We start from the raw sequence: 9,619 nt of genomic DNA, 5'->3' as shown, positions 1-9,619 counted from the left end.
ACACGTGCTTTGTGGGGGAAAAAAGCCAACAGGACATTTTGATGGAATTGTTGTAATTCTCCCGTTTGTTCAGGGGTCCCCGACCTATCTTGCGCCACAGACCGGTTTGCTGCCAGGTAACTTATCACGGACCGGTAATTAAAGACAGACAAATTTTACTGTAGTCACACTACAATCAAGCCAAAGAGAACTTTTATTTGGACTTGCATGGCAGTGTACATCGCACAGACCTCTCCATCCTCTCCCCTTCCAACACTCATGGTGCAAAAAAGAAGTAAACACAACAGGAAGAAATAACCAAAGTTGAAACAACAAAACAGCCAGATGAAAGGACCCGTAGGCAAAAAGAAGCAGCAATGTCCTCTCTGCCCGTAATACTCCCTGGTCGGGATGATGTTTAAACATGCCTTCAAAATATGATACACCGCAAATAAAAAGTGCATGAAAAAACCGACTCACTTGGTCTCCAAGTTATGGAAGCATTTCTGTATCATAATTAAAAATAAAAGTCAACATTAGAAATGCTTTTTCATTTTCACTATTTAAAAAGTATGTGTTGACTCAAAATAAAAAAAAAGAGCAATCCACCAAACAGCTTTTTCTTCTTCAACACTGCTTATTCTGTCACTTAATTAAAATAATAAAGAAAATAGTATTTTACACTTCATTTTCAAAAAGGGTTTTCGTATATGTGTAGCAATATTCAGTTAAAAATGTCTAATTTGACAATTAAAATGGATTACCAGAAATGCTTTTTAATTTTCAGAATGTAACTGCATCAAATGACTCAAAAGTAAAATTAAAAATCAATTCTCTAATGCTTTTCATTTTCAAAAAGAAACTGCGTTTGTTGAATCAAAATAAAAAAAAATAATCCGCCAAACTGCTTTTTCTTTTTTTTCTTCACCGATTATACTGTCACTTCATTAAAATAATAAAGAAAATTGTATTTGACATTTCATTTTCAAAAAGTTCTCTGGTTAATGTGTAGCAAAATTCAATTAGAAATATCTCATTTGAAAATTAAAATGGATTCACAGAAATGCTTTTTCAATTTTACAGAGTAACTGCATCAAATGACTCAAAAATAAAATAAAAAATCAGTTCTCCAAAATGCTTTTCATTTTCTACTTAAAAACAGCTTATTTTCTGCCATAATTAAAATGAAAATGCAAAGAGGGAATTGCATTTTCATTTTCACATCCGCCGGAGGGAGGCGGGGTGATGACGTCAGTGTTACCTCCATGTCTCAGACTGCTAAGAGACACAGACATGACTAGGAGCAGTGCAGCCAGGCTTGTAGCTTTGTGTTAGCGGCAGAGGAGAGGGCTCTGTGACGGCTGTGCACTCCTGAGGATTGAACACAGCTTCTCTGGACTTCGTACCAGCATTTTTCCGCCTTCTGCGGTCCTCCTTCAGACAATATCGTTTCTTAGTAGTTAGGGAGTAGAGAGGGAGTTCGGACACAGCCTAAGTGTGTGTGTGTTAGACTGGGGGGCGGTTCTTGCAGCCTCTTCCTGGAAGGGACTGTTCGAAGTGGCATCGTGACATCACAATGTGAGGAACTGATAGTTTTCATGGATTGGGAGAGGCTGGTGCGTAAAGAGCAGGTTTTCAGGGGGATACTCAGAAATGCGTGAAATGATCAAAATACCGCTTTGGGATTGTTTAAAGTGAGGAAGGAACATTGTGTAAAAGTTCATTCGTTCATTCATTTTCTGTTCCGTTTGATCCCTTTTGGGGTCACGGGGCTGCCGGAGCCTATCCCGGCCACTTGTGGGTGAAGGCAGGGTCGCCAGGTCTGTCGCAGGGTAGAATGTCCACAATCACACACTCATTCATTCTCACACTCACACCTATAGACAAGTTAGAGTTGCCAATCAACCTATGAAGCATGTTTTTGGATGGAGGGAGGAAGCTGGAGACCCCGGGGAGTACCCACGCATGCACGGGGAGAACATGCAAACTCCACACAGAAAGGTCCCCTTTTTTCAAGTGTTTTTCATGTCCCCCAGCTGGGACTTGAACCAGAGGCCTTCTTGGCTAGGCAAGAGCGCTAACCACTGCACCACCATGCAGCCCCTGTGTAACAGTTGATTTTGCATTTTATTGGCCCTTTAGTAGAATCAGCAAAAGCACATTTTTGAATTCCCTGACAAGAGAGTTTTTTTGTTAACCACACCCAAAGGGTACATGCTGGATTTTCGCCCTATCCGCCCATGCTTGGAAGTGTCGTTGGGCAAGACACTGATCCGTACACAGGTCCTGGTGGTCACAAGTTGGCACCAGCGTTTTGCAGCAGATCTGCCATCAGTGTGTGAATGGCTGTGTGACTGTAAAGTGCTTTCGGCCTTCAAGCATGGTACAAAAGTCCTATACTAAAGAAGTGTACCATATAAGTGTCAGGAAACTCGTAGTTGAGGACACAGGCGCAGACGCAGGGACTCGTAGTCAAATCGTAGGTTTATTACTCAAGATCGTAACAACAATCCAAAACGATCCCGTGACAGGGACAGGATCAGTGCAGGCTAAATACCCTCCAGGTGATTCAGCAACAGGTGAGACCAATAAGGTAAAGAAAGAACAAACGAGCAGAGGAAAAACAAACAAACCGGAAGTGTCAAAATAAAACCCAACAACTGCCCTGGCCCAGAACCTGACAGTACCCCATCCTCAAGGAGCGCCCCTGGGCGCACCACCAGGCTTGTCAGGCTGCCGGCGGTGGAAATCCCGCTTCATGTCCCGGTCCAGGACGTAGGAGGCAGGCTCCCAGGACCTCTCCTGAGGACCGTAACCCCGCCAATCCACGAGGTACTGAAGACCCCGTCCCCGACGCCGGACGTCCATCAGGCGACTGATCGTCCAGGTCGGGTGTCCGTCGATGACACGAGGAGGGGGAGGCGGGGGAGTGGTCTGATGGAGGCTACTCGTGGAGAGGGGCTTGATCTGGGACACATGGAAAACTGGGTGGACACGCATCGTCCGTGGCAAACGCAGCTGGACCGCCACAGGATTGACCACCTTCACCACCTCGAACGGACCGATGAACCGAGGCGACAGCTTCCTTGACTCAGTCCTCAACTTGATATTGGCTGTGGACAAAAGGACAGACTGACCCGGCACGTAGGTGGGAGCTCGCAACCGATGCCGGTCAGCCAGCCGCTTGTTGTTTGCTGATGAGCGTTGAAGGGCAGCACGGGCCTCCCTCCAAATGCGTCTGCATCGGCGGAAGAGGTGTTGGACTGAGGGAACGGCCACCTCCTTCTCCTGCTCGGGGAATAGCGGGGGTTGGTAGCCCAGAGAACATTCAAACGGGGACATGCCTGATGAAGTCAACGAGTTATGGGCATACTCAACCCACGGCAGCAACGAGCTCCAGGAGGTCTGGTGGTGTGAGCAGATGCATCGAAGGGCCACCTCCAGATCCTGATTGGTCCGTTCGGCCTGTCCGTTAGTTTGGGGGTGGAAGCCTGAGGAGAGACTGACTTTGGTGCCAAACGCGGAGCAAAAAGCCTTCCACACCTGCGACACGAACTGCGGACCCCGATCTGAGACCATCTCCATCGGGATGCCATGCAGCCTGAACACGTGGTCCACGACCAGTGCGGCGGTCTCCACGGCAGAGGGCAGCTTCTTTAGGGCTATGAAATGGGCTGCTTTGGAAAACCGATCCACCACCGTCATGACCACGGTCCTGCCTGCCGAGGAGGGCAGACCGGTCACGAAATCCAGGGCGATATGGGACGATGGACGACTTGGGACAGGCAGGGGATGCAGGAGGCCAGCCGGCGGTTGGTTGCTGACCTTGTTTTGGGCGCAGACCAAACACGCAGCAACATATTCACGTGTGTCTTGTGCCAGACTGGGCCACCAAAACCGGCGACGAAGGAAAGCGACGGTTCTGCGGACCCCAGGGTGGCAGGTAAGACGTGTGGCATGGCCCCAATGGAGAACCTGGCTCCGCACAGACCTGGGGACAAAGAGTCTATTGGGCGGTCCTCCGCCAGGATCCGGCTCACGGGTGTGAGCCTCCCTAACAGTCCTCTCTAGTTGCCAGATGACAGCACCCAAAACACGGTCAGCTGGGATCACGGTAGTGGGCTCCCGGTCCTCTACAACCGGTTCCTGCTGTCGAGAGAGGGCGTCAGGCTTAACGTTCTTGGAACCAGGGCGGTATGACACCAGAAAATCAAAACGGGTGAAAAACATGGACCACCGCGCCTGCCTAGGATTCAGCCGCTTTGTGGTCCGGATGTACGAAAGATTTTTGTGATCCGTCCAGACCACAAACGGCTGAATCGCCCCCTCTAGCCAGTGGCGCCATTCCTCCAGGGCCAGCTTAATAGCTAGTAGCTCCTTGTCCCCTACGTCATACCTCGCCTCTGTTGGGGTAAGACGCCGAGAAAAGAAGGCGCAGGGGTGGATTTTACCGTCGGCAGCAGAGCGCTGGGACAACACAGCCCCTACCCCTGTGTCGGAGGCGTCCACTTCAACTATGAACTGACCGGAGGGGTCGGGTTGGATCAAAACCGGTGCAGTGGAAAACAAGGACTTCAAACGTTGAAAAGCAGCATCGGCAGCATCTGTCCACTGAAAAGGCACGGAGAGGGAGGTAAGACCCGTCAGAGGTGAGGCGACAGAACTGTAATTACGAATGAATCTACGTAGGAAATTAGCAAAACCCAAAAAACGTTGAAGCTGCTTCCGGTTAGTGGGAACGGGCCACTCCACCACTGCGCTCACCTTGGCCGGATCAGGTCGCACCTCCCCCTCGGCAATGACAAACCCCAAAAAGGAAACACAAGAGGAGTGGAAATCACACTTCTCGGCCTTGACATACAGTTTATTCTCCAACAACCGTTGGAGGACCAGCCGAACATGCCGCCGATGTTCGTCCGGGTTCCGTGAAAAAATAAGAATGTCGTCTAGATAAACAAAGACAAAATGATGAAGAAAATCGCGGAGCACATCATTTATCATGCCCTGGAACACAGCCGGGGCGTTAGACAGACCAAAAGGCATCACCAAATACTCGTAATGACCCAGCGGGGTGTTGAATGCGGTCTTCCACTCATCACCCTGCCTGATACGCACCAGGTGGTAGGCGTTCCGCAAGTCCAACTTGGTAAAAATCCTAGCCTCCTGCAGGGATTCGAACGCTGAGTTCATCAGGGGAAGAGGATAATGATTTTTAACCGTAATAGCGTTCAGCCCCCAATAGTCAATACATGGCCGCAAGGAACGGTCCTTCTTGCCCACAAAGAAAAACCCAACTCCCAGGGGGGAAGAGGAGGGTCTGATGAGACCCGCCTTCAACGACTCCGCCACGTACTGTTCCATGGTCTCCCTCTCAGGGCTCGATAGATTGAACAGTCGGCCCTTAGGCAGAGGGGCACCGGCCCGCAGTTCAATGGCGCAGTCATAGGGCCTGTGTGGCGGCAAGGAGAGAGCCTGGCATTTAGAAAACACCCCCCCTAAGTCATGGTACTCCGGCGGAACAGCGGAGAGGTCAGGTGAGGGCGGCTGCCCAACTGGGGCAGCGGGATCAGCCCCTGGGCGTCGAGCAGAGCGCAAACAGGTCTTATGGCAGTAAGTACTCCAACCGACAACGCGACTAGTGGCCCAATCCACTACTGGATTGTGAGTAGATAACCAGGGGAATCCCAACACAACGGGGTTATGGGGGGAGTCAAAAATAAAGAAACGAGTGAACTCATGGTGCTTGCCGGAAATAATAAGGTGAACGGGCTTCGTTACCTGAGTGATAGTGGCAACAGAAGCACCATTCAGGGAGACCACCTGCAAGGAGCGGGGCAACGTCTCGGTCAGGAACCCGGCCTGTTTTGCCAGCTCGGCGTCCAGGAGGTTCTGCTCAGACCCAGAATCCAACAAGGCCCGAATAGGAATCTCCCCAGTCCGAAACAGAAGAAGCCCTTCTAACAAACAGGTTCTGGCATCAGAACCGGTGGGCGCCAAACCTCCGCTCGTCAACGTGCCCACACTTAATGACGAGCGGTGGCTTTTGGGCAGTCCTTGCAGAAATGACCCCGCTTGCCGCAGTAAAGGCACTCACCAGCCGTCATCCGCCGCTTCCGCTCGGAGGAAGAGAGTAGACCACGGCCCAAACACATAGGCTCCTCCAACGGAAGTGTGGGGTTTTCTATGGGAACAGAAAAAATGTCAGAAAGATGTGGAGCCGGATCGCCACCGCCTCCCCCTGGAGAGGATGAATCGGAGCGGCGCTCCCGCCGACGGTCCTGCAGCCGGTTATCGATCCGGATTGCCAGGGCGATGAGTCCCTCTAAAGTGGCGGGCAGATCCAGCGGAGCGAGTTGGTCCTTTAGCTCCCCCGACAGGCCCTCCAGGAAAGCGTCAATAAGCGCCGAGGGATTCCATGCGCTCTCGGCCGCGAGAGTCCGGAAGTCAATGGCGTAATCCGCCACTCGGCGCCTCCCCTGGCGCAGCCGCATCAATGCCCGGGCAGCCTCCCTACCCGGCCTCGTATGTTGGAACACCTGGGTGAACGCCTCCAGGAAAGCCGGGAGCGAAGCGCAGGAGGCGGACCCGTGCTGCCACTCCGCCGTGGCCCAAGCGGCGGCTCTGTCGGTAAGATGTGAAACGATAAACGCCACCTTGGCGCGATCCGTGGGATAGGCGGCCGCTTGCAGCTCGAAGTGCAGCTCGCACTGGGTGATGAACGCCCGACAGTCCCCCGACGCACCGGAGAACCTCTCCGGTCGAGCCAGCGGAACCGTAGGAGCGAAGGACGTCTGGCTAGCAGCCATCGGGGCGGATGCGGAGGAGGACGGCTGCACCGGCGACGGCTGCTGGAGCTGTTGCGCCAGCTGATCGATGCGACTCCCTATCGCAATCAGCTGCTGCTCCTGGCGGTTGGCCATCTCCAGCATACCCCTTCCGTAAGTAGTTCATCTGCTCCTCCTGCTGGCGGAGCACTCTCTCCTGGTTGGAGAACTCTGAACGTGAACTGTCCGCGTCTGCTTGGTCCATGGTGACGGGATCGTAATGTCAGGAAACTCGTAGTTGAGGACACAGGCGCAGACGCAGGGACTCGTAGTCAAATCGTAGGTTTATTACTCAAGATCGTAACAACAATCCAAAACGATCCCGTGACAGGGACAGGATCAGTGCAGGCTAAATACCCTCCAGGTGATTCAGCAACAGGTGAGACCAATAAGGTAAAGACAGAACAAACGAGCAGAGGAAAAACAAACAAACCGGAAGTGTCAAAATAAAACCCAACAACTGCCCTGGCCCAGAACCTGACAATAAGCCCTTACATGTATATGCATGTATGGATATTCTGGACAATCGTGAGTTTCTTTGCAGACTGCACACGGAGGAGTGTTGTTTTAAACAGCAATGCGGCAGTCAGCATTTCATGTGTGGGACTTACAGATGCTTGTGTGAGTTGAAGTGTGGGTTGATTTCTTTGCCAAAGTGTGTTTTATGTGTTTTTGTGTTGTGTTTGTTTTCAGTTGTTTGTTCATTTGTTAAACCTGCACCTCACCCGCTGCCAGAGTTCAGTTCCTCTTTCAGCAAATGTTTTTTAACCCTTTGATGCGCAACATATCCACACCCCCTCTAAGACGCAACATGGGTCTAAAATGACCCACATTCATTTTCTATGTAAGTTTATGATGGCTGAGTTTTTATTTTGTTGTATCTTTTAAAATATATATATTTTACTGTTGAATATTCTAAGAATTCTTTATATATCTTGTTTTTTATTAACCCCGATTATTAATTTCATTTTTCCTTTTATACTTTATGAATAAGAATGGTTTTTACAACAAATTTACATACACGACCCAGTCATTCAAGTGTGATTTTAAGCAAATTACTTAATACTATAATAATAACATTTGTTTTGAAGTAATATTTTTGCAATGAGTTGGGCGAAACATTTATGTCTTTGATTGAAACATGGTTATTTTCATTTTGAAACACATACTTCTGATAGCATAACATGTCTAACAATCTGAGCTGTATCAGTATTTGAACAACTTTAACCTGCTATGGGACATCCATTTACACAAATTGCGACCTTCGTTTTTACATTCCTCACAAATAATGTGTATCACATATAATGTGATATTTGTGCTCTGCACACAGATCTGGTGCAGTGAGAACACCAGCTTTTGACTTTTCCGTCTTAAATAAACTGGGCAGATTGCACACCTTTTCCTCTTCCTTTGACCCTCCTGTCAGATGCTCTCTTCAGGCTGGATGGTGGCTCTGTTTGTGTTTTAAACCCACATTTTCCCATTGCCTGAAAATAATAATAATGGATTGGATTTATCTGCACTTTTCCAGATGCTCAAAGTTCTTACAATGTGTCCATTATTGATTCACTATTCATTCATACTTGGTGATGGAAACTACTATTGTAGGCACAGCTGTCCTGGGTCAGACTGACAGAGGCGTGGCTGGCGCCTACGGTCCCTGACCATCACCAGGACATTCACACACATTCACACACCCGTGGAGCCAAACTGGAGGCAAGGAGGGTGAAGTGTCTTGCCCAAGGACACAACAACAGCTGGCTGGGGGGGAGCGGGGTTCGAACTGCCGATCCTCTGATCATTGGCAGACTTGCTCAACCACCTGAGCCACTGCCACCCAAACATGCTTTTGGAGTTGGGGTGTGCCCTCAATGCGCCTCTTCTTATGTGGCATGACAAGCTGTTTGCTCAGCTCCGTGATAAAAAGCCGCTGTGCATTGCTGACACCACCCAAATAGTCAGGCTGTTGTGCAGTGAAAGCATAGAAGGTGGCAACATCCAGCATGTTGTACCAGAGAACCATGGACCACCTCTGTGTTCTTCACTGACATTAATAGTTTCTAATCATTTGATCTATCGTGTCCACACCTCATTTTAATCTGTTATAGGACTGGATCACTTCTGGTTTCTTCTTCTGACTGTTGTCATCCACTGCTTTGTTATCATGCATGGTGCTAAAGAGGCACAAAAAACAAGATATTTTGAACATATATGGAGGAATAAATGATAAAATGTAACTTATTTCAATTTTATGTTGTGTAAATACTTAGCCATTTGAGAAATAACATAGAAAATGAATGCGGGTCATTTTGGACCCATGTTGCGCATTAGAGGGGTAGTGATACAAAAACAGTTTTTAATCAAAAAGTAAGAATTGAAAAAACAAGATAATCATGTGTGATGGTCTAAAACAAGTTAATTGTGGAATACCTTGACTGCTGAATGAAAATATTAATTTATTGCAAAGATATCAAAAAATAAAACTCAGCCGGATCACTTTTGACCCATGTTGCGTACGTATCAAAGGGTTAAATTCTGCACCCTCTTATCTTTCAGTCTTTATATCAATAGTCTGAAAACAAAAGCAGATACAAAGGTTGATGTTCTGCTTTGACTAGACGTGTCATCCCGGAACCATGCAGCTGATCAGTATTTGTGTTGAAAAGGGTTCATTTGTGATCTCAGGTCACATCTGACCCACAGAAACAAAAGCGTTGGAAAATGCAGCTAATGTCCGTGTAATTTAGAGGAGGGGACTAAACTGGTCACTGTCAGCCGCGAGTTAAAGTCTTTCACTGATGAAACTTGAGCAGAAT

Source organism: Oryzias latipes, chromosome 14 (assembly GCF_002234675.1).
Source record: "Oryzias latipes chromosome 14, ASM223467v1".
Classification (NCBI taxonomy): Eukaryota; Metazoa; Chordata; class Actinopteri; order Beloniformes; family Adrianichthyidae; genus Oryzias; species Oryzias latipes.
The sequence above is the reverse complement of the archived record's forward strand: the minus strand, read 5'-3'. Positions refer to the sequence as shown.